The 26,303-nt window shown below is 38.0% G+C and overlaps 1 protein-coding gene across 2 annotated transcripts in view; it reads right to left on the bottom strand.

The window, feature by feature from the left end:
- Window positions 1-26,303, bottom strand: part of UIMC1 (ubiquitin interaction motif containing 1) — a 93,736-nt gene that overhangs the window by 8,587 nt on the left and 58,846 nt on the right. The window lies entirely within an intron of this gene.

Raw genomic sequence — 26,303 nt, 5'->3', positions numbered from 1 at the left:
GCCTTCTATAAACATCCCTTGGCAAGTAACCATATGGTCTCAACTTGACTATATCCTTTCACTGAGGGAAATTCAAGTCCTTGTAGGGAAATCCATTTTATTTCTACACAGTAATCTAGCTCAATCTGCATCTCCTGGGGGCCATATGAATAAATTTACCCAAATTTCCACAAGTCAGCTCTTTGAACACTTAACAAGCTGCATTATAATCCTGCATATACTCACTTGTCTGCCCTACTAAAATGTAACCTTCAATACACTATACCCTGTCACTAAGCCAATCCTATTAAGACTCAGATTGCAGAACCTTTTAAGTACCTAGGTAAACTCTAATCCTTATGATATCCTCCACACTAATATTATTACTTTCCCCCTATTTTAATGGTGCAGAGACGAACCAAGGGAGATTGACTTCCACCAAGCTATCACAATTCGTAAGGGCAGAACCTAGATCTGATTCCTCTATCTATGTTTATCTTCCTAATTAGCCTCATCTAGACACTCTCCAATTTGTCAGTTTTCCTTAACATGTGTGGCACTCCAAACTGAACCCAACACTCAACAAGCAGTCTAACCAGTAAAGAGACCAGAAGAACTATGAGCTATCTCATGTGAACTGGCAGTCTACTAATTCAGTCAAGGCTACATCTGCTTCATTGACAATCCTGGTATACTATTGACTTAAACTGAGCTTAAAAGCAATTAAGATCCAACCCCTACCCTCCCAAATCATCTTCAAATAAAATGTTATCAAGACAGGTCTCTTAATTCTGTATTTGGATAACTAAACCGTTGAGTATTTTTCTCTCCTTAAACACAGGACTTCATATTTGTCCCTGTTCTTTCCAGCTGAACATTCCTATCTGTTGAGATCATCCAGTCTTGACTCTTGTCATCTGATGTTATTAGCTCTTTTCCAGCTTTGTGTCATCTGCATATATGACAAGCATGCTTTCTATATCTTCATCCAAGTCACTAGAAAAACAGTTGTAAAGTATGTGGCCAAGTGGGATTTCTCTGTGCCCCCAAAAATAAAAAGAAAATAAAAAATAAAAAAATAAAAAAGGATGTGGCCAAGGACAGAAAACTGTGACATGTTACCAGAGAAGCCTGTTTACTCCCTGCTCCAACTTTCCTTTAAATAATTAATCAAGCAAATATTTATTGAGAATCTTCAATGTACAAGTAATTTTGACAGATACAGGAAATTATGAGGCAGGGTCTTTGCTCTTAAGGAGCTTATAGTTTACTAATGGAGACAGCACATGCACTCAAATAACTATAAATAACACAAAGTATAAAGAGATATGCATAATAAAACAAGATCATACACACAAGCAACTAATAACAGTGTTTGCCTTTGGGGAGGATGAGGGATACCTGGGGACTGGAAGAGGAAGGAGGCATATTTTTCGATGGATACTCTTCTGTAATGTAGAATTAAAAATTAGAAGGGGGAAAAAGATCAGATTATAGAGTCTTAGGCACACAGGTTAGAGTAAATGATCTATTTGTAAGGTTCCTTTCAACACAGAGATTTTATAAGTACAATTAAAGCACTACAGGAAAAAAACCTCCAGGACACAGTTGTAGAACCAGCTTCAAATCCACCTCCTGTTCTATCAGCCAACCCACACTTCTCCATCTTACGTACAGTCTTCATGAGAGATTTTACTAAGTGACTTGCTAAAATCAATTCTTAAAAGGTTGGCACCTCAAAGATTACAAAATCCTTTAAGGGTTGGGTTTTTTGTTTGGTTTTTACCTTTCTCTTACTATTTGTCCCCCATCTTGACTACCAAATATTTTTCCAAAAGAAATACTTAGAGAGGGCCGGGCGCGGTGGCTCACGCCTGTAATCCTAGCCCTCTGGGAGGCCGAGGCGGGTGGATTGCTCAAGGTCAGGAGTTCGAGCCCAGCCTGAGCAAGAGTGAGACCCTGTCTCTACTAAAAATAGAAAGAAATTATCTAGCCAAGTAAAATATATATATATAAATTAGCCGGGCATGGTGGCGCATGCCTGTAGTCCCAGCTACTCAGGAGGCTGAGGCAGTAGGATTGCTTGAACCCAGGAGTTTGAGGTTGCTGTGAGCTAGGCTGACGCCACGGCACTCACTCTTGCCCGGGCAACAAAGCAAGACTCTGTCTCAAAAAAAAAAAAAAAAAAGAAAAGAAATACTTAGAGCTTTTTTCCTTCCTTCTCTTTCCCTCCCTCCTTCCCAAGGAAGGAAGGAAGGAGAAGGGGGGGGAGGAAACGGAGGAGGAGGGGGGGGAGGAGGAGGAGGAGGAGGCGGAGGACAGGACAGGACAGGAGGGAGGGAGGGAGGGAGGAAGGGAGGAAGGAAGGAAGGAAGGAAGGAGAAGGGGAGGAGGGGGGGAGGAAACGGAGGGGGGGAGGAGGAGGAGGAGGAGAGGACAGGACAGGACAGGAGAGGAAAGGAGGGAGGGAGGGAGGAAGGAGAAGGGGAGGAGGGGGAGGAGGACAGGACAGAAAAGGAAAGGAAAGGGAAGGGAGGGAGAGAAACAATGAAAGAAAGAATTGTAAACCACTCCACAGGGCTGGAAAAAGAATTAATTGCTTCTAGCACTTTACATATACATCTACTGCACTGAGCACATTTCTGTTCTTATTTATTTATATGTCAGTCTTCCTTGTATACCATTCAACTTTCTGAATTTAGGGATTGTGGATTTTATTTATTTATTTTTTATATCTTTAGCATCCTCAGCAGAGTCTAGCATAGATTAGATGCTAATAAATATTTCCCAAATTAAATTATATCAATAAGATTCTAAGGAAAAAAAGAGCGCTTAAGAGAACCTACTTTGTGCCAAGGACTTTATAATCTCTAAATCGTTACAACAACCCTGTAAGCCATATATCACTATTTCTATTTTATAGATAATGGAATTTTTTTTTTTTTTTTTTTTTTTTTTGAGACAGAGGCTCATTCTGTTGCCTGGGCTAAAGTGCCGTGGTGTCAGCCTTGCTCACAGCAACCTCAAACTCTTGGGCTCAAGCAATCCTACTGCCTTGGCCTCCCGAGTAGCTGGGACTACAGGCATGTGCCATCGTGCCCAGCTAATTTTTTCTATATATATTTTTAGTTGTCCGGTTAATTTCTTTTTATTTTTTTACTAGAGACGGGGTCTCGCTCTTGCTCAGGCTGGTCTTGAACTCCTGACTTCGAGCAATCCTCCCGCCTCGGGCTCTCAGAGTGCTAGGATTACAGGAGTGAGCCACTGCGCCCAGTCGATAATGGAATATTAAATAACCTAATCAGGGTCACAAAGCTCAAAAAAAAAAAGGCAAAAGGAATGCAATACAAATCTGACTTTAAAGAAGCATGTATTCTTTTACAAGAGCAGGCTGCCTTTCCTGGGAAATAAGAGGCTAACGAATAGAAAAAAAAAAAAGTGTAAGCGGTAAGTGAGTGTGCAGGTAGAAGAGAATTTAACGGGAGAGACTTGGCAGATGGTTAGGAACTATACGGTAATTCTGTTATTAAATGTCATGATCGGAGCAGACTGGACTGGGGCTTGCAGCTATGTTTTCCCTTTGAAACCTACTGCCCATACAAAGGAGCAGAAAAGAGTAAGCTGCTCTAAAGGAAGCTCCTACTCTCGGTTACAAGGGTTGAGAAAACCATTTTAACTAGCAACAGGTAGAGAATTCAGTGTGAAATTTGTATCCAAAAACCTAGCTGCTGGTGACAACAGGACACAGATTTCAAGAGGGAACAATGGGGTCTGAGCACAACTACCAGGGCAAAGTCGAAGAGGACAGATATCACTGAAAGCTGAGAGAAACAACTAAACACGACCATTAACCCAGCTGGTTACATTCCATTGGATGGGAAATGCCCTAAGGAGCTGCACTTAGGACTATGGCTTGGCACTGTTAAAATACAAAGAAGCAGTACTACCTAGGAGTAAAGGGCACTGGCTTTAGAGTTGGACAGAATGGTGTCCAAGATGAGCCTCTATTAGCTGTGTGGCCTTAGGCAAGTTCCAAAACCTCTCTGAGCATCAGCTTGCTTACCTTTTAAATAAGATATCAGCATCTACTCTGATGGGTTTTGGAGAGGATCTTATCAGATAGCCCAAATAAGGCTGTAAAAGCATCCAACTCACAGAAAGCACTCAACAAACATTAGTTGTTATTAGTTGTTTATATAATTCTCACTAATATCCTTCCAGATGTATTTCTTTACCTTATCCAGAGACTTAATTAAGCCTATCCTTAGAACCACTGCCCACCAGCCAGCCTACAATTTGGATTAGGTCTTAGTCTTAAGTGGTTTCCAAACTAATTTGTACAAACAAAATGTACCAGTAAATAGCCTAGGCATTACAGAACAATTATCAATAGTATACAAGAGCTGTCCGGAAAGTATCCAGCCACATACCCATTCTCATTATATTCCCTTTGTATAAACATCAGCACATTTGTTTCCAAAATTCAAAGATGACAATCAAAAAATAAAAACATATGGCCTAATACTGTAAATAGTGAAGACAACAGCTCCTTGAGGAAAGTGGAAATTCTATATACAAAGGAAAGATTTGACAGAATGACAGTGGTTAAGTCTTCTCAGTTTGTCTCTGTCAACCTCAAAACCACCTCAGCAGAAAATAACAGGAAGCCACACGGTTGTGTGTATTCCTGCTAAGACCACACCCCTCCTCCAGCCTAGCACTTCCTCAGTGGAATATAAGGGGAAGAAAGGAAGGTGAGCTCAACCTGTATATCTGCCTCCCTGTAACAAATGGCCTGAGAGACTAGTCTCAGTACAAAGGTTATCATTAGAACTAATTATCTACCACCCTCTGAGACATGTGGCTACTTAAATTTAAATCTTAATTAGAATTAAATATAATTTAAAATTAATTCCTCAGTCCCATGAGCGACATTTCAGATGCTCAATAGCCACATGTGATCACCATATTTGACATCACAGATATAGAACATTTCTATCATTGCAGAAAGTCCTATCTACATCCCATGGGGTAAAGGTAATAATAATAGGAGGAAGGAAAAGGGAGGAGGGACGAGGCAAGAGGAGAGAGGAGGGAGAAGGAAGAAGGAAGAAAAAACAAAGTCCTATGGGATGGTGCTGTTCCTTTAAGAGATAACCAGGACTCCTACCATGCCTTAACTCTACCTTGGGCACTATAACAAATCCAAGCCTCCTCTGGCATCCCTCCTCACCTGAATTCTCATCCCCACATGACTCTAATCTGTCACTGGGGAGATTTTTCTAATACAACTCAATCTCCCACTTCTACCCTCAAAGTAAGTCTACCCTCTGGAATCATATCAGAGATCAGCAAAATCCCCAACGTTCTCAACCTCCTCTGTAGAAGTTTCCTCCAACTCCTTCCTCTAACTGAAAGAAAGCTGTCCTGAGGATACTGCCTCTTCTTGTTATTTCTCAAGTATCGGATGTTTCTTCTTCCAAACAACAGAGTGCTACCATACCTGGAGGTGGGATAAGTATCCTCCTGACATGACTGCTTCCAGACTACTAGAAAAATTAGTCTGAAGCACAAACCATTGTGCTACTCACCCACCACCCCCACTTCATCTTGAAGTAATAATCTACTATCCTCCTGGTCACTCCCTGTCCTACCACTTCCTGGCCATTCACCAAAAATTTTAATATACCACTTATTGTCTTTCTCCTCATCACTCTTGCCATCATTCTTGGTGACATTAATATCTACACATTAGATTGAACTATACGAAATTGCAGCTTTTGTAGGTTCAACCCAAGGCATGATCTATCCAACCCTCTGGCCCCTCAGTTCCTTGATCTCTTGGTTATCTACTCCCATGGATCATACCATCTTAGCCTTTTCAAGTCAGGTTCTAAGAGAGAAGCAAGCCTAATGCTCTATGGTTGTGGTCTCCAACCCCCAGGCCGCGGCCTGGTACCATCCATGGCCTGTTAGGAACGAGGCTGTGCAACACCACCAGAGTTCTACCTGCCCCTCACCCGGTCCATGGAAAAATTGTCTTCCGTGAAACTTAGGAACCTGGCTAGTGAAGCTTCATCTGTATTAACAGCCGCTCCCCATCGCTTACATCACTGCCTGAGCTCCACCTCCCCACCTGCCGGTCTGTGGAAAAAATCATCCTCCGTGAAACTAGTCCCTGGTGCCAGAAATGTTGGGGACTACAGTCCCAAGGCACCCATTGTATGTTATAAATCAACTTCTGTCCTCTGCATCTAGAATGGTATACCCAGCTATGTAGCATCCTTGGGAGAATTATGGAAACAGTGAATTCATTTACTAAATTCTGTGGTTCTGATGAGGAGCCCTGGTTGAGCCTATCATCAATAACCATGCCATTTCCCGATCTCAATTTCAGACATCCATTCTCTGATCACCACCACCTATTTTTTCCAACTCACTGCCTCTAATGTTCTTACTCCAATCATCTTTCAGCCTCACTGGACGTCTAATCCTAGACTATCACCTTTCCACTATCTATAACCCTGTCCTGTCCTCACATTCCTTCTTAGCTTAGATCACACAGTTATCATATTAACAATCTCCTTGAATATTCCCTCAAAATCTTTCTATTGTATTCTCTGGCAAAATCCAACTTTGGTTGAATCTAACCCTCTACCTATTATGTGCCCCTACCTGCCGAATGTGGCAGGAAAAAAACATACGTAATAGTGCTGACTAGACTCACTTTTTACTTAAGATCACAATCTCAAGTAGTCCCTAAGATCTGCCTACCAATCTAACATTTTCCTAGTCAGTTCATTCTTCTATCCTCCTAGATAACTATTTCATATCTTCACCATCCTCAAATCTCCAATATCCATCCTGACTCCTGTATCGCCATTCTTTGTTTTAATATAATAACTCTACTGAGATATATAATCCACATGACCATATAATCGACCCATTTAAAGTCTACTATTCAGTGGTTTTGGGTATATTCACAGTTATGCAGCCATCACCCACAATCAATTTTAGAACATTTTCATCACTCCAAAAAGAAACCTCTACCCATTAGCAGTCATTCTCCATTTTTCCTCAAACTCCCAGCCCTAGGCAACTACTAATCTGCTTTGAGTCTCTGGATTTGCCCGTGCTGGGTATGTCACATAAATGGAATCATACAATACGCAGGCTTTTGTGTCTGACTTCTTTCACTTAATGTATGTTTTCAAAGTACATCCATGTTGTAGCACATATCAATACTTCATTTCTTTCTTTCTGTAGTGGCTGCACCATGCCCACCAACAATGTACTAGGGTTCCAATTTCTCCATGTCCTCGCCAACGCGTATTTTCCATCCATCCATCCATCCATTTAACATCTTCTCAGATATATGATAGGCAAATATTTTCTCCCATTCTGTAGGTTTTCACTTTCTTTATAGTGTTCTTCAATGCACAGAAGTTTTTTATTTTGATAAAGCCCAATTTATTTTCTCTTTTGTTGCTTGTGTGATGCTATATCTAGGATTCCACTGTCAAATCTATGGTTGTGAAGTTTTGCCCCAAGAGAGTTTCTTTTATTTTTAAAATTTTTATTTTCAGAGATGGGGTCTCACTATGTTGCCCAGGCTGAACTCAAACTCCTGGGCTCACACAATCCTCCTGCCTCAGCCTCCTGAGTAGCTGGACTCTCAGGTGTGAGACACTGTGGCCAGCTATCGAAGTTTTAGCTCTTACATATAGGTTTTTGATCTATTTTCATATACGGTGTGAGGTCCAACTTCATTCTTTTGCATGTGGATATTCGGTTGTCCCAGCACTATTTGTTGAAAAGACTGTTCTTCCTCATTGAATTGTCTTTATATCCTTGTCAGAAATCAATTGCCCATAAATTGTTTTATTTTCAGACCCTCAATTCTGTCCCATTAATCTATATATCTACCCTTAAGCCAGAACCACATTGTCTTGATTAAAGTTGTAAAATTGGGAAATAACTCTGAAATAACTCTTGAAACAGAAAGGCCCTATCTACCTCATTCCATTCAATAAAAAAATTCTTGTTCTCTTAGACCTGATAATCTGACAGTGTCTAACTCAAAAATCCTATATGATTATGTTGATAGTTCCTAAATACAAATCCTTACAACAACCCTAACAAGACAGGCATTGCTGGGTCCATTTTAAAGATGAGCAAATAAAGGCTTAGAGGCTTCAAGCCTATACATACCTGCTCTGGGATATGATTCCAAGTCTGTTAGACCCCAAAGCCAGCACTACAATACCAAGCTGCCTTCTTTGCTGCAGAACGGCCACAGAGGTCCCTTGTCCCTACTCAACTGTAGCAATTTCCTTCAAGCTTAGAGATAAGCTTGCTTTTTTAAGAGGTATATCTTCACTTAACCAATTCCTACTAGTACTGTGTATAGTACTTATAGCTGAGTCTTTTTAACAGCTGAAATTTTTATTTAAGCAATTTGGCTATATATCTAAAACTTAAAAATAACTCTTATCTTCTGAACCACGAATTATAGTTTGGAAATCTACTCTGAAGAAATCACCTGAATTTAAGAGAGACTGTATGGACAAAGACTGCAATCCCCAACCCTGGGGCCATGGACCAGTACTGGCAGGTAGCCTGTTCTGAACCAGGCTGCACAGCAGGAGGTGAGTGGCAGGAGAGCAAAAGAAGCTTCATCTGTATTTATTGTCACTGTCTCGCATCACTCCCAGATGGGACCACCTAGTTGCAGGAAAACAAGCTCAGGGCCCCTACTGATTCTGCATTATGGTGAGTTATATAATTATTTCATTATATATTACAATGTAATAATAATAGAAATACAGTGCACAATAAATGTAATGCACTTGAATCATCCCGAAACCATTCCCACCGTCCCCTGTTATGTGGAAAATTGTTTTCCATGAAACCAGTCCTTGATGCCAAAAAGGTTGGGGACCACTGGACAAAGATGTTTTAGCCAAGCATTATTTATAGCAATAAAAATTTAAAACAACCCAAAGTTCAAAAACAAGATGAAATACTATACAAGGATTCAAAATAAAGACTGAAAGAAAATACAATATACCAACATATTAATCATAATTTGGGGGAAGGGAAATTTGGTTTGGGGGTAATCATTTTCTTCTTTATACTTTTCTATATTTGTGAAATTATTTCAATGAACATGTACCACTTTTATAATCTAAAAAAATTGTTTAAGTATTAAGAGGCACTTCTAATGAAATAACAAATCTAGACAATGAGCACCAATAACCAGTAGGTAAAAGCTGGTGGTAAACTGTCTAATGGATGAACCCCACTGAACAATCGTAAAATCATAAAAAGAAAGATAACTAGATAGTAGTATCTGCCTCCCAATCTGATGGAATATGAAGTATACAACACCACCTATGAAGTTCTCTGCCCAAGCCTCTGGTTGACTCCAGAACCACTCGTGCACTAGACAGACTCCAGTTAAGAATGAAAGAACCAAAATGAGATTTGAACTGCCTCCTCAAACAAGAGTTCACAGTTTGAATGCAACCCAGTTAACTACCTGATAAAACAAGCAAACAAAAAATAATACTCTTCAGAGGAATAAAACAGACTCTAGAATACGATATAGCATTCACGACATCAGGATACAATCCAAAATAACATAAAAAGAGAATGAAAAAATGTGATCTGTTGTCAATAGTAACAACAATCTGAACAACAATTTTCTTATCAGAAACTATGGAGGCCAGAAGACAGTGGAACAAAATCTTTAAAGTGTTGAGAGAAAAGGAAAAAAATCTCCAAAACCTGCCAACCTCAAATTTTATATACAATGAAAATATACTTCAAGAATCAAGGTGAGGCCGGGCGCGGTGGCTCACACCTGTAATCCTAGCACTCTGGGAGGCCGAGGCGGGTGGATCGCTCAAGGTCAGGAGTTCAAGACCAGCCAGAGCAAGAGTGAGACCCCGTCTCTACTAAAAATAGAAATTATCTGGCCAACTAAAAATATATATACAAAAACTTAGCCGGGCATGGTGGCGCATGCCTGTAGTCCCAGCTACTCAGGAGGCTGAGGCAGTAGGATCGCTTAAGCCCAGGAGTTTGAGGTTGCTGTGAGCTAGGCTGATGTCAGGCACTCTAGCCCAGGCAACATACAGAGACTCTGTCTCAAAAAAAAAAAGAATCAACGTGAGATCAAGACATTTTCAGACAATAAGAATGCTAAGGGCCGGGCGCGGTGGCTCACGCCTGTAATCCTAGCACTCTGGGAGGCCGAGGTGGGTAGATCGCTCGAGGTCAGGAGTTCGAGACCAGCCTGAGTGAGACCCCATCTCTACTAAAAATAGAAAGAAATTATCTGGCCAACTAAAAATATATATAGCAAAAAAACAAATTAGCCGGGCATGGTGGCACATGCCTGTAGTCCCAGCTACTCGGGAGGCTGAGGCAGTAGGATCGCTTAAGCCCAGGAGTGTGAGCTTGCTGTGAGCTAGGCTGACGCCACGGCACTCACTCTAGCCTGGGCAACAAAGTGAGACTCTGTCTCAAAAAAAAAAAAAAAAAAGAATGCTAAGGAAATTTGTTACCACTAAACCTACAAGAAATGCTAAAGGCAATTCTTCAGGCTGAAGGGAGATGATACTAGATGGATACTATCATCAGGAAGAATTCAAGAGCATCAGAAATGGTAAATATCTAATATATGAGATATCTAATATATGAGATTTTAGATATCTAGATATCTAAAATATCTAATATATCTAGATATTCTATATCTAATATGAAGGACTATTTCCTCTTAATTTCTTTAAAAGACACAGGATCGTTTAGGGATAGTTTTTGTTTAAAATATTCTTAAAAATGCAAATGATGATTTAAAGCAAAAACTATAACATTGTTTCCTGGTATTTATAATGTACATAGATGTACATGTGACATGTGACAACTACAGCATAAAAGAAAGAATAAATGGACATATATAATTACAAGGCTGCTACACTTTTTGTAAAGTGGTATTAATTCTAAGTAGACTGTAAAAAAGTCTACTTTCCTAGAGCAACAACTAAAAATACAAAAATGTATAGCTTTAAAAAAATAAATTAAGATGAAATTCTATAATGTATTCAAATAATCAAAAGAAGACAAGGAAAAAAAAGGACAAAAAAACCCAATAAGACAGTCAACCTAAATCCAACCACATCAATAATTCATTCAATGTTAATTAATTAAATTTTCCAGTTAAAAATTAGAAATTGTCAGAATAGATAAAAAGCATGAACAAATGGTATGCTGTCCATAAGAGATAAGCTTTAAAAATTAAAACACAGATCAGTTAAAAGTAAATGAATGGGAGGTGGGAGGGGGGAAAAAAAGTAAATGAATGGAAAAAGATATACCAGGTAAACGGTAGGAATAAGAAGGCTAAAATGACTAGAATCATATTTGGTTGTTCTATCAGATAAAATACCCTTCAAAAAAAAGAACATTACCAGAGATAAAATTGGAAATTAAATACTATACTTACAAGTTGGCTCAAAAATTTATATGAAAAGCAAAAGACTAGAATATCCACTGCAATTTTGAAAAAGGTTCAAAAAATTTTGAACTTACGCTACCTGACTTTAAGACTTACTATGAAGCTACTGTAATCAAGACACTCATGGTACTGGCATAAGGATAAACAAATAGATCAATTAAATATAACAGAGAATCTGGACATGAACCTCACTTACAAAGTCATTTGATTTTTCAAAGGCACCAAAGCACTTTTCAATGAACTGAGCTAGAATAACTAGATATCCCTATGGAAGAAATAAACCTCATCTACTACCTCACACCATACATAAAATTCAATTCGAGATGCATCATAAACAAACAGAAAACAATAACCATAAAGGAAAAAAGTTAATTAGACCATTTTAAAACTTCTCATCAAAATACCATTAAGAAAATGAATAGGCAAGTCATAGACTAGAAGAAAATATTTGAATAACATATATTTGACAAATAACTGGTATTAAGAACATATGAAGAAACTGTTTCAATAATAAAAAGTCAAATAATCCAATTTAAAGATGGGCAAATCATTTGAAGAAACACTTCACAAAAGGTATACAAAGAGTCAATGCTCAGACAAAAAATGTCCTCAACATCATTAGCCATCAGGGGAATGCAAAGTAAAACCACAATAAGATACCATTATATACCGATTAAAATAGCAAAAATTTAGGGGTAAAAACCCAGGGAATAACAAACGGTGGCAAAGACATAGAACAACTGGAACTCTCATAAATGGCTAGTGAAAATGTAAATGCTACAACAACTTTGGGAATAGGTTTGGCAGTTTCTTATAACCTAGCAATTCCATTCCTAGCTATTTACTTAAGAAACATGAAATCTTATGTTCACCACACAATTTGTACAATAAGAATGTTCATAGTAGTTTTCTTTGTAATAGTGAAAAATCCATCAACAGGAGAATGAAAAAACTGGTTTATTACTGAGATAATTACTCAGTAATTAAAAAGGAACAAATTACTAACAAGTAATAACATGGATCAATCTGAATGAAAGAAGCAGTACTTATACTGTATGATTCTACTTATATGAAATTCTAGAACAGATAAAGTAGAATTATATAGCAATAAAATAAACAGTGGTTGCCTTCGAGGGGAGGGGTGGAGAACAACTAGGAAGTGGCAGGAGGGACCCTTCTAGGGTGATGCTAATGTTCTGTATCTCAATAGGTGCATGAATTTGCCCAAACTCAGCACATTTACACTTAATGTTTGTGCATTTCACACAAATACTGGACCTTAGTTCATGATTTGCATGCTTAAGTATTTCAGGGGAAGTGAACTATTATAGTATTTGCAATTTACTTTGCAAAGCATAAAAAAATAACATGGATTAAAGAATGGCTAGTGAGATAAATAGATATGTGATAAAACAGCAAAATATGAATGATAGAATCTAAGTAGTAAGGTAAGATTCTTTCAGCTTTGCTGTGTATTCAAAATTTTTGTAGGCCAGGCGCAGTGGCTCACGCCTGTAATCCTAGCACTCTGGGAGGCCGAGGCGGGTGGATCGCTCAAGGTCAGGAGTTCGAGACCAGCCTGAGCAAGAGTGAGACCCCCGTCTCTACCAAAAATAGAAAGAAATGATTTGGACAGCTAAAAATCTATATAGAAAAAATTAGCCGGGCATGGTGGCACATGCCTGTAGTCCCAGCTACTCGGGAGGCTGAGGCAGTAGGATTGCTTAAGCCCAGGAGTTTGAGGTTGCTGTGAGCTAGGCTGATGCCACGGCACTCACTCTAGCCTGGGTGACAAAGCGAGACTCTGTCTCAAAAAAAAAAAAAAAAAAAATTTTTGTAAAATATTGAGGGGGAAAAGACTCGGGAACCCTCTAGATTAAAGATGATTAAAGAGGAATGATTGACTAAGTGCAATGTATGATCCTTAGTTGAATCCTTGACCTCACCCCCCAAAAATGATATAAAGGACATTATTGGGGCAATCCAGGGAATGAGAGTGTGGATTGTACATTAAATAATAGTATTGCATTAATGTTAAACTTCTTAAGTATAATAATGGTGCTCAGATTTCGCAGGAGAATGATCTTAAGAGATACATGCTAATTATTTAGAGGTAAAGTGACATTATGTCTGCAACTAAGTCTCAAATGGTGAGAAAACAAAGTATATATGAGAAAAAGAAAAAGAAGAGGAAGAGGAGGAGGGATAATGAAAGTATACTATTTTTGTTTCTTGAACTTTTCAAATTTGAAAATTTTCAGATTAGAGAGGAAAAAAGTATAGGCCCTGAAATAAACATGTCCGAGTCCTAAATCGCACTCTATCAATTACTAGCTTAGTGATTTTGAGCAAATTACTTCTCCTTAGGGATGACAGAATCTAAGGTAACAGTAAGTGTAAGTACTGAAGTGCATACTGCCTGGCACAAAGCAGTAGTAATAGTAGTCACTGTTTTTATAAAGACCAGGAATGTGTCATAGACTCAAGAATTTTGACTTTTTTAAAATAAGAGAATCCTATTTTCAAATACAATCTCATATGAAACCCAATATATAAATATATAAAAGCAGAATGCTAGATGAGGTAGGTGGTAAAGGTGGAATGTTACCAGCACTGATCTTGCCCACCCTGTCCTTCCTAAACCTTCACAGAACCCTAGGGATCTGCAGTGCACATTATGAAGAACCAATTCAGGAGAATAGGCACAGGCAAACTATGGGCCGGCCACCTTGCTTTTATAAATAAACTTTTATTGGAACACAGCCACCTCATTTATTTACAAATTATCTGTGGCTACTTTCATGCTGTAACAGCAGAGTTGAGTAGCAGTGAGAGTATGCATGGCCTGCAAAGCCTAAAATATATAATATTTGTCCCCTTAAGAAAAAATTTGCTAAACTTTGCTTTTAAGAGTACATTTTCTGAGGGCCTACCTGCACAGCACTATGTTGGATGCTGTGGAGGGAATAAAATTACTATGACATGGTTATTGTTAATAATAAGCTTATGTGTATAAACTGTGAATAGTTCAGTCTTAAGAATCTCGGGGGATTTGACTTTCCGTAAATTATTAATATTAATAAGAGAGCATGAGATATCATCATCAAAAGCATTTTGCAATGTGTGAATATTGTTTGGATCCTGATTTTAACAAACCAACTGTTAAAAACAACATGAGACTCAAGAAGATTTGAACAGACCAGATATTTGGTGATATTAAGGAATTCTTTAGGTATAATAACAATACTACTGTTAGGTTGTTTTTTTTTTAAAAGAGAGATCTTATCTTTTATCAATATACAGTAAAATAATGAAATGATATCTGGGATATAATTTGAAATAATCTGGGGGGAGGCCATGGATGGAATATAGATGAAGCAACAGTGGTCATGAGTTGCTGGATGACTGGATAGAATGTGGGGGTTCAAGGTACTACCATTCTCTCACTTTTTATGTTTGAAATTTTCTGTGATGAAAAGTACAATACACATACAAATTTGTAAGACAATAATCAAATATAAACTAGCCACTGTCTTTTGAAGAAACTGGTAGGAAAGTTAGGTGACAAAGATACAAAGACCTGGAAAAAACCCCAAGAGGCCTCTTTGTAAAGAATCATCAGTAGCAATCAAGTCAAGTTGGATATTACCATCAGAGCCTAACTTAAGATAATACTAAATGAGTTCCATATGGAGAAAAAACTCTGAACTTCTCTGAATTTTACTAGTAAATGCTTTACCAAGGTTCCTCTAAAAATGCAATGGATGAGTAGTGGTATATAACAGAAACATTCTTTAAAATGTTTTATAATGTAATATGTACAACATATATGTAAACACATCACCCAACTTAAGAACTAGACTATTACCAAAACTGATGTAGCTAACTCTGTGCTTCTTCCTGATTCCATCCTTCTGCGTCTCCCCCTGCCCAACACCAAGAGGTAGCCTTTATCTCAAAATTGTATTACCTTTACTTTCTTCTTATACAAACACACACAGTTTTACCACAAATTCTTAATACATTGACTATCATATTGGATTTAGTATTCTGAAACTTGCTTTTTAAAAAAATCTGAACATTCATGGAGGATTCCTTAGAGCAAAGTATTAACTTTTGAGTTAAACTTGATTGTGTATTGCTAAGAAATCTTAGGGAAATTATTTTCTCGTCAAGCCTCAGTTTCCTCTTTTTATAAAAGTAAAATAATATCTGCTTCAAAAGACTGCTGTGAGAATTAAAACATAATATACAAAAAGCACAGTTCTTAGTACACAGCAGGTGCTCATAAGTGGTAGCTACTGTTGGTTAATGTTAGGTATGGCTTAGAAAGATTTGGCAAATTAAATCCTTGTATTCAATGGAAAAATAATCTTATTATCAAGCATTTTTCCTTTATATCAGGCCCTCAGAAAACTCCCTAGTAACAAATTAGTCTGTGCATGGTCAATCTCCACAGCCACCACCAGAAGTAACTGTTCATCTGATCTTTTGATTTTGCACTCATGCTTTTACAGAGGGACTATGTCACATGGACTCTGTTCACCAGGAAAGAGTCAGAATCCATCAAACTATTTGTTATGGTAATTGAAAAGCTGACAAGGTCAATCCTGATGAGATCACACTTCATGTATGCATTCAGAGGTGAAAGATTCTAGTATTCTGCCTTCCTGAAACTGACTGAAGCTTCCATGGTCTCCTCAAACTTTCCCCTGTGTGTCCCATCTCTACACATGGAAGGCAGAGAGAACACAGTAATGAAGAATGCTAGCTATGGGTCCTGGCTCTGTTGCTTACTGTCTAATGATGGACAAGTACTGAACCTCTATCAGTAGTTAACCTAATCATCAGTAAAATGCAGATAACAATAACTTAGCCACATAGATAATTATAGTCCTGGCTGTGGCTCTAAGATAGTTCTAATGGTGGTCACCCATCTGATATTAATTCCTTGAACTTCTTTCTTAAAATGCTCTAGATGCCTGAATTAAAAAGTGTGACTAGATCTTGAAGTGAGAGAACTTCTCTTAAATGGTTTTTAGCTGTTAATATTCCTTCAACACATAATGCTTTGGGTATTAACTCAGGTGTTAAAAAGACCTATTTTATTTTTCAAGGAAGGAATAGGCATATCTGGCAGAAGAAAAACTGCTAAAATAAATTCTGAGGCCTCACTCTTCAGCATCAATGTACAATAAATAGGGGTAACTGAAGCAAAAGCAAATTCAACGTTAAGAGGAACAAGAAGGGAAGAGCAAAGGCACTGAGAACTCAAGAAGACCTGGACTGCAGCAGACTGCCACTTCATATGTCACATCACACAGCAACTTTATTAATGCACCATAGTGGAGGTGATATGAGAAAATGCTCCACAGAAAGGTTGAACAAAATTTGTCAGAAGACAACTCAGACCACTGGGGTGGGCAGAAGAGCTTCTACATTATTATTAATAATCCGAGAGAGAGTTACATAACAGTGTAACTTAAGTCTGGGGTGGAGTTACTAGTCTAAGAGTTCATCTAGTGGCTAACAGTTATGATGCTATGTCAGTACCATCGGCATTCAAATAAGATGATGCTCTCTCCAGAAAACACTGAATGGTTCTAGGGTGAAGCCTATTAAGAGGAATCTACTTTATAACTGATAAGACCCAGTGCCCAGGCTCTATTCCAAAACATCCTTTTTAAAATGTCTTTGCATTTTGCTTTATAAGCTACTCCTGTCACTTTGGTTTCCTTTGTCAAAAATATTTCCCCAATGAAGGCAAAGAATTAAGTACATTTTATATAATTTGTTAAAATTAAAAATTATAAACAATTTCATGAATATAATGAATTTCTAACAGCATGTTAGATAAATGCTTACATTATAATATTGAGGGGAAAAGACAAATGTAAAAACAGGATGGAAATTAATTTTTTACATATATATGTATATCAGAATCCCTAATATTGGGGAGAGGAGTGCTTGTTCCTACAACCCTCCCAAAAAGAATAAACATAATAAAATATTTATGATGGTTTCACCAGTTGGTTTTATTTCTATTACTTTTATATTCATGGGGGGAAAGTATGTTTTTAAATTCCCAGCTGCTCTGGAGTTATGTCCCAATTCTTTTAAATATACTACTTTGGACATCCAGTTGCTGTTGACCTCTAGACCAAAGCCACCTCCTCTTCCTCCTATCTCTTTAGCTTCCTCCTCCCATCACAATGGCAGAATTCTTTATCTTTTCTACTTACTGCCACCCTTCCCTTAATTCTGCATAAATTCTAGTACTCTTTTCCCCTTATGAGTGCCACTTCTGTTCACACTGATTAGATCTTTCTGCAGGATCAGCACTGTTTCTGCTTCAAGAAATAAAAGCTTTGACAGTGTTCACCCAAGAAAGGGGCTGCTGTCCCAAGCAGCAAAAATCTGGAAACTTGGTGAGAACTGATGGGTGAGTGAAAAAAATCTGGAAAGCACCTTTGAAGCAAAAGGCAAATCATTTACAAAGAACTTATGTAAACTGATAAAAACAATACTAAGATCCTAACAAATGCTAGGGCAAACTTCAAGAACAATTCTTTAAAGAAGAAACACAAATTGGCTTTAAAAAAAATTTCAACTTTACTACTAATCAATGAAATATACTAGCAAGACCCTGTCTCTACCAAAAAAAAAAAGAAAAAGAAAGGAAAGAAAAAGAAAAATTAGCCAGGTGTGGTAGTGCACACTTGTAGTTCTAGCTATTTGGGAGGCTGAGGCAACAGGATCACTTGAGTCCAGTAGTTTGAAGTTGCAGTGAGCTATGATTGTGCCACTGCACTCCAGCCTGGGCAACAGAGCAAGACCCTGTCTCAAACAAAAAAAAAAAAAAAAAAAGGAAAGACATATAAAGTACAATGAAATACGATTGGTTACTGCTTATCAAATTTGCCATAATTTTTTTAAAAAAGAATATTCCTCAGTATTTGGAATGGTGTGGCAAGAGGAGCACTTTCATATGCTGCTGGTGAAATTAAATGAGTATAACCTTTCCACAAAGCACTCTTAAAACGTTATACATAAAATCTAGTAATTCTACTTTTAATAATCCAGTTTAAAAAAACAACTGAACTCAGATAATTTATACATGACAGGCTCAATGCTTTTTTAGATGCTTACCTTTATTAGGAAAAAAAAAAGCAAAAAACCTATGCCCAGTATTAAGGGAACAATTAAGTAAGAAGCATTCCTTTATCATACCAATCAGAAGTAAGACCTTCCTCCTCTGTGGGTGGTTAGTGCCTCTATTTAAGCACTCTGACTGAGTTGTATTATACTTAGTCATGCCCAAGTCTTGTTTCCCTCATGGGACCATAAATTCCTTGAGTTCAAATTTGAGGTCCCATTCAGCTCTGTATCATATCCCTTATCACTCCTTGAGCTCTTCCTCCTCACCCCCAGCATCTAGCACAATATTTCACTAATAGCAGGACATGAAAAAATTTTGTTAAGTTGAATCACTGTAAAAAAGCAATTAACCAATTATTTCAGAGATAGTTTAACTTTATACACAAAAAGACATATAAACACACATAAAAGCTATGAACACGAAATTTAGAATTGAATCAAATTCAACCATAATTTAGAATAAGCTTAATTCCATGAGAATGCAGGAATGAGTATTAGATCTAGGTAGTCAGAATCAAGCAGTCATGCCCCTTTACCCTTTTGTCTTTTCCTGCCTCAAACAGTGAGGTCTGGAGATTCAACAGCCATTGAAACCATGAATCAGGAAGCCACAAGTTTAAGACCATGGGAACAAAGGCAAAAGCCTAAGTCCTCAATTACATCACTGAGCCACTGCTTCACTCCAGACTTGTTACGTGAAGAAAAAGAAATCCTATGTATTAAATCCATTGTTAATAATGTTTTCTGTTATTGTGACTAACAGAATTTTCTGATAGATATCCTTTCTGATAATTACTAAAAGGTTTTTCCTTTACTTGTTCTGACTTGTAAATGATACTTACCCATCTACTTGGTTATAATGACTAGAACATGGGTGGGCACCTGAATCAAATAAAACCTATCAGAGTCTGTCTCTAGACTGACCTATGATCTCAGGAGAAAAAACTCCTCCTTTCCATTAAAAGCTATGGTTGCTGGAAGCCATTTTGCTTGTCCCTTAAGAAGAGCCTATCTGTTGAATAGAGGCAAGTGGAATTGAAGATGGAGAGAGACATCATCTGAGCTCTCAGATTTAGTTCAGCCTAACCCCTAACCAGACTTCCCAATTATTACACAAACTAACTTCTCTTTTTTGTTTAAGGTTACTGGAATTATATTTCCAACACTTGCATCCAAAAGAATCCTACATACCCCAGTGGAGTAAACACACTAATAATTATTTTAGAGTTGGAAAAAACTTTGCCCCATATTAACCCACATAACTTGTTACATTTGTCATTCTCCAACTGTCCATACTACAACCACACTAAATTGCTTGTTCTTTTCCTGTATACCCTTCACATTTTTCTATTTATGTGATTTTGGCCTACTATTCCCTTACATTAATGCCCTTCCCTCTCAATCTCTAAACACATTTCCTCTGAAACACCACAGGATTTTTATTTGTACGTCCCTTAGTATAATAGTTTTGACCTTGTATTACAGTTATTTGTGTGCATGTCTTATCTACTCAACTGAACTGTAATCTCAGTGAGATCATGACCTGTGTTTGATTTGTATATCTCCTCACAGGTCAGTCTGTCCCCAAAATCCATGTTATTTCTATTAAACCTATGCTATTTCACAGCTGTTAATACATCACTAGTGGTTGGGCACGGTGGCTCACGCCTGTAATCCTAGCATTGTGAGAGGCCGAGGCGTGAGGATGGATCAAGGTCCGGAGTTCGAGACCAGCCTGAGCAAGAGCGAGACCCCCATCTCTACTAAAAAATAGAAAGAAACTAGCTGGACAACTAAAAATATACAGAAAAATATTAGCCGGGCATGGTGACGCATGCCTGTAGTCCCAGCTACTCACTTGGGAGGCTGAGGCAGGAGAATCGCTTGAGCCCAGGAGTTTGAGGTTGCTGTGAGCTAGGCTGATCCCACGGCACTCACTCTAGCCTGGGCAACAAAGCAAGACACTGTCTCAAAAAAGAGAAAAAAAAAAAAATACATCACTAGTTAGGCTCCAAGAGCAATATACTTAATGTACTCATCCTGGGTACAACAAAACCACATTAATACAAGTGAGAAGATTGAATGGGGTACAAATTACATTCAGATAGACAAATACAGGTACATAAAACAGAAAAAGTCCAACTTTGTCTAATTTCAGAGACAAGTTTTACTTAGGGATTTTTGCTGAGTCACCCAAGTCAAGCCTATTCTAGGCCTGAGTCCTTCTGTGTTAGCTCTCAGGCATATTTATAAGAAGGATCCCTCCCTCCCTCTACCCACCCACCTTTATTTTTCCAGGGGATATCCCTCAAGAAAACATCCACTTCTGGCAGTACACTGACTCTAAGCCACAACCCTCTATCTAGACACAAAGTATATATAGTTAATGTCTTCAGCATCCCTAACTCTCCTATGACCTGTTTCTCACTAACTTATTCTTACCCCTTTTACTCTTATGCCTTGCCTTTCATCTTTCCCTTAGTTCTGCCTGGCTGATGCCTTTTCCTTTCTTTATTTATTAGCACACAGAAACACAGACCTCAGGAAGACTACACAGACGGGAAAAAAAAGGTCAATAATAATAGCAGCTACCAATTATTAAAAACCTGTTACATGCTAAGCACAGTGTTAGAAACTTTATAAAGTATCCATGATTCTCATGACAATCCTGATACTGCCAGACTAATTTTATAAACAAGGAAACTGATTCTGAAAGAGGTTAAGGTAACGTGTCAAATATTACCCAACTAGCAAATATTACAGTTGATATTTAAGTTCAGATCTGCCTAGTTTCAATACCTGTGTTTCTCCCACTCTATCATACTGCCAAAAATAAAACATTGACTCTGTTCTCTCAGCTTCGACCCTTGTTCCGCACCTCAATAATCTACTGTCCACTAGCAGCCAGAGTGATCCTTTGCTTAAATATTAATGCTTTGCTCAAATCCCTCCAGTGGTTCCTCCCTTTTTCAAAGGAAAAGCCAAAGTCCTTATTATGGCCTAAGAGGCCTGTGATCTGCCTCCCTGTCTCCTCTGGTCTCATTGTTTGTCTTTCCCTCACTTACTACAATCCAGCCTCACTCAAGCCTATTCACATCTCAGGGTCTTTATGTTTAACTGTTCCCTCTACCCATAACAGTCTCTCCTCCCTACCTCAAAATCCTCTTAGCTTATTCCCTCTGCTACGTGGTGTAGTGGCTATTTCCCTTGCTTCCTTTAGGTCCCTGCTCAAATGTTATCTTCTTAATGGGACCTTCCCTGACCACCTATTTTAAACTGCAGCCTCCTGACCACAGTATTCCCTATCCCCCTCTTCCTCAGCTTTATTTTTTTCTCCAAAATATCAACACTTGACATGTTGTATATTTATTTTTTTGTTGTCTGCCTCTCACTACTAGAATGTAAGCTCCAAGAGATCAGGGCCTTGTATTCTGTTCATTGTATTAATATATTCTGTTCATTGCATCTGGTATAATATAGTAGGTACTTAATAAATATTTATTGAATGAGTAAATGGAGAGTTTTATTCTTCCTAAGTGTTTCAATAAGAGTAGTCTCAAATACATTTTCCAGAGAGCAAACGCAAAGGCAAGCCTGCCTTTGTTCTAATGTAGATCAACTTAGTGAATCTGCTCCCCACAAACAATGCCTTCAAAGAACATTCCTTCTACTTTTTCATAGTTCTGAATAGACAGCCATGTCACTGAGCAACAGACTGAGCCAACTTAACCAGAGTGTGGTATCATAATCAAATAAAACTTACAGCAAAGTTAATCAGACACATATTTAATGATATGCATAATTGTTACTGTGCTGCATGGTAACTAGGCATAAATGGTAGACACTTCATGTAAATGACTCTAATTACTATTTCTTTTACACAGCCAAACCAAGCATGTCTAGGATCAGCTTCAGGGGAAAGCGGGAAGGAGCAGAAAACTAGATACTTAACCCTGGGAGTTAAGTCCTCTCTTACTCCATCCCTTAGGCACTGGGTTAATGGTCTCCCAGCCTGGGTTATGTGTCTTCAAGAAGAGTAACTCCTTCTCTTTCATACTAGGAAAGGCTCCCTTTTAGCAAAGATTTAAAAATTAGGCTGGGAGCCTGGGCTTCTGTCTCCAGTCATAAAGCTCAGAGGAACCAGAACAATCACTAACTTCTATCTCTCGCAAGGAAGCAGAGAGCAGGGCACAAAAGCTGGTGAGGAAACCAAATAAAGAGATCAAACTTACTGAGCAGCTACTATACGCCAGAACACTAGTAGATGCTTCGCATAATTCCTCTAACTATTCCCCCAACCCACTTACACCCCTGAACTCTGTTCCCAGGAAAGTAGAGGAGTAAGCAGAGAATGGTGTGGTTCCAGTGAGGACTCCATGCTCCAGACTCTCTCTCACAGGGCCTAAAATGTCCACACAGAGTGTGATTTAAGTTAACAAACACTACTAGTAAGATTAAGAGGAAGCTGTTGTGTAGTGGCTGTTTCCTTTGCTTCCTATATTATCTAAACACATAGGAGGGCAAAGGGCCCCCTATATTCCTATGAGTTTATCCAAAACCTATTCGGCCTTCAAAGCCCAGGCTAAGCCTACCTTCTCTGGGATATCATCCCTATTCACTGCGGCAATCCTCTCTCACATTCTATTTGTCAGGGACATGTACTTGGATATACATTCACTTTGTGTCATTTTATAATTAATTTCTTAAGTAAATGCTTATTTCCCTAATGAGAATGTAAGCTCCTGGATGGCAGAAATCTTGTCTTAAACTTTTTTAGTAAGCCTCATAAGGCCTATCACCATTTAAAAAATAAATTCATCCATAAATATTTGGATGAATTAAAGGTAAATAGAAAGTAATAGGTGGTAGAAAGGAATCAAATTTCTTGTTCTAGGTAGACAAGTTGACATTAAAAAAAAAAGGATGTAGTAGAGTTATACGCCACATTAACAATATTTTGGACAATGATGGACTGCATTTACAATGGTCGTCCCATAAAATTATAATACCATATTTTTACTGTACCTTTTCTGTGTTTAGATATGTTTAGATATACTAATACTTAAAATTGTCTATAATACAATTGCCTACACTATTCAGTACAGTAATATGCTGTGCAGGTTTACTGCCCAGGAGCAACAGACTATCATATGGCCTAGGTGTGCAGTAGGCTATGACCATCTAGGTTTGTGTAAGTACACTCCATAATGTTTGCACAATGATGAAACTGCCTAATGATACATTTCTTGGAACATATCCCCCTCATTAAGCAACACATGACTGTATTCTAGATTTGTCTTTATTATATTTCTAAACTAGTTTTCATAATAAATTTTCCCTAGGAAAAAGAAAGCATGACTGTCATTCAGGATATAGCAGACATCTTCAGATGGAGTTCGGAGACATTTGGATCAAAGCTACAAGATACATGCTGCCAAAAATATAAGGACTTCCTATTATAACAAAAACACATTTGCCTCTATCATATCTGAAACTCTGCAAGACTCCGAGTATAAATCCAACTGGGCAGTATTATACAGGATCATTGACCCTGGACCCAACAGAATAAGGAGAACCTGAAATGTCCTCTCAGAATGGATGATGACGGTAAGACTCAGTCTACACTGCCCACCTGAATAATCTGGCTCTGGTAAAATAAGTCTGCATTTGGTTTGAGAAAATTAAAAAACAAGCCCAAGCCAATTTCAACAGCAAGTATTTGGGGCTGTGAGTTGGTGACTTCCCCCACCAAACTCCAGTAAGGAAGAACAGTCTTTAAAGCAAATATCATGTAGCTGAAAGATATCTGACAGTAATGTATGCCAAAGCTTTCTGTTTAAGCACAAACTGGCAGAGTTCAGTATGGGAGATGTCAGTAAAAGCTACCCTATATTACTCCTTACCTGATAATTCTGACCTGAAGGAGGTTACCTATTCACTCAAAGGGACATTCAGTTTCTCAAACTCATCTATTTCTGGACCTCAATGCTGAGTAAATTATAAACTTAGATAACTAATACCAGCCATGTACATGTGCTTGGTAAGACAGACAACATACTCTCTTCTCTTTCTGGTCACCAAATGCTCAGCCCCAGAATTCCTTTAGTCACTAGAACTCTGAGCTAACAAATCAGACTAAAGAGCTATGTCAAATTAAAACTGCATCTAGATTCCAGTCCTTCAGTACTCTTCCATTAAAAGGAGTTGATGGCCAGATTTAAGTCCTTAACTTTTTGTTGTTTTTTTTGTTTGTTTGTTTTTTGAGACGGTGTCTCACTCTGTCCCCCTGGCTGGAGGGCAGAGGCAACATCCTAACTCAGTGCAACCTTGAACTCCTGGACTCAAGCAATCCTCCCGCCTCAGCCTCTTGAGTAGCTAGAACTACAGGCATGCCACCATGCCCAGCTAATTTTTTTTTTTTTTTCATTTTTTGCAGAGATGGGGTCTCACTATGTTGCCCAGGCAGGTGGGTCTTGAACTCCTGGCATCAATGATCATCCCAAACTGCTGGGATTACAGGCAAGAGCCACCAGCCTCAACTTGCATTGTATTTAAAAGACTACAATGCTACACATAAAGACTTAAAAATCTTCAACCTAGTAATTTCACTATTCAGAGTGATAACAGAGCTAATAGTTCTTATATTGTGTGCTAAGCACTATGCTAAGCACTTTCCTTAGAGAATCTCACAAAAAATGAATAAGGTAAATGCTATTATTTGACAGATGCATGAAGGGAAGCTTAGAAACTAGCACAGGGTCACACACCAGTAAATGACAGAGTTAGGACTCAACTTCAAATTGACTGGACTCTAGAGTCTACCTTTTCTTACTACTACCCAGTACTAAGAACATATGCTTGAGAAATAACCCCAAAATACAGTGACAACTTTAGGCATAAGAGGCTCAGTGCCATATAATTATAACACAGTAACTTGGAGCATTCCAAATATGTTAACAGTTAAGTGAATGGAGGCAATCCAGATTATAGAATCTTAGGTAGGCATTATAAATATTTTTTACAAATTAACTTTTAGTGACATGGGGGAAAATTTATGCTATAAATAGAAAAAGCAGAATATAAAATTCTATATACAGTCCAATCTCAGCTATGTAAAAAAAAATCTGTACATTTAGAAAGATCTAAATTTACTGTTAAAAAAAAAAAGGCAAGTTGCAGAATAATCTACATGTATATGAGGGCTGTCTGAAAGTATACAGCCATGTAATCATTCTCATTATATTAATAATGGCTGAATACTTTCTGGACAGCCCTTGTACATATTTAGCATGGTCTCATTTATGTAAATAATGCCTAATTTTAAGTATTCAATAAATGTAAGCCATTATTATTATAACAATGAACTTGTACTATTTTATAATCAGAAAAATCAAAAAATTTATTAAATTACAAGTTTAGGTACTTCCTTATTTAATAACTAAAAAGCATGTTACCTCAAGAAAATTAAATAACATGTGCCTTTCTTCTCTGGCAATCTTAACTTATAAAATACTTCACAATTATACAATGTCAGATTTAAATACATCTAAGTTATGGTAATCAAGTAGCATTGAGAGGAACACTGGAACATTTCCTACCACCTAAGGTTTACATTCGGCATGTTGGACCACAGAAAGCTGTGCTG

Source organism: Lemur catta, chromosome 18 (genome assembly GCF_020740605.2).
Source record: "Lemur catta isolate mLemCat1 chromosome 18, mLemCat1.pri, whole genome shotgun sequence".
Taxonomy (NCBI): domain Eukaryota; kingdom Metazoa; phylum Chordata; class Mammalia; order Primates; family Lemuridae; genus Lemur; species Lemur catta.
The sequence above is the reverse complement of the archived record's forward strand: the minus strand, read 5'-3'. Positions and strand labels throughout refer to the sequence as shown.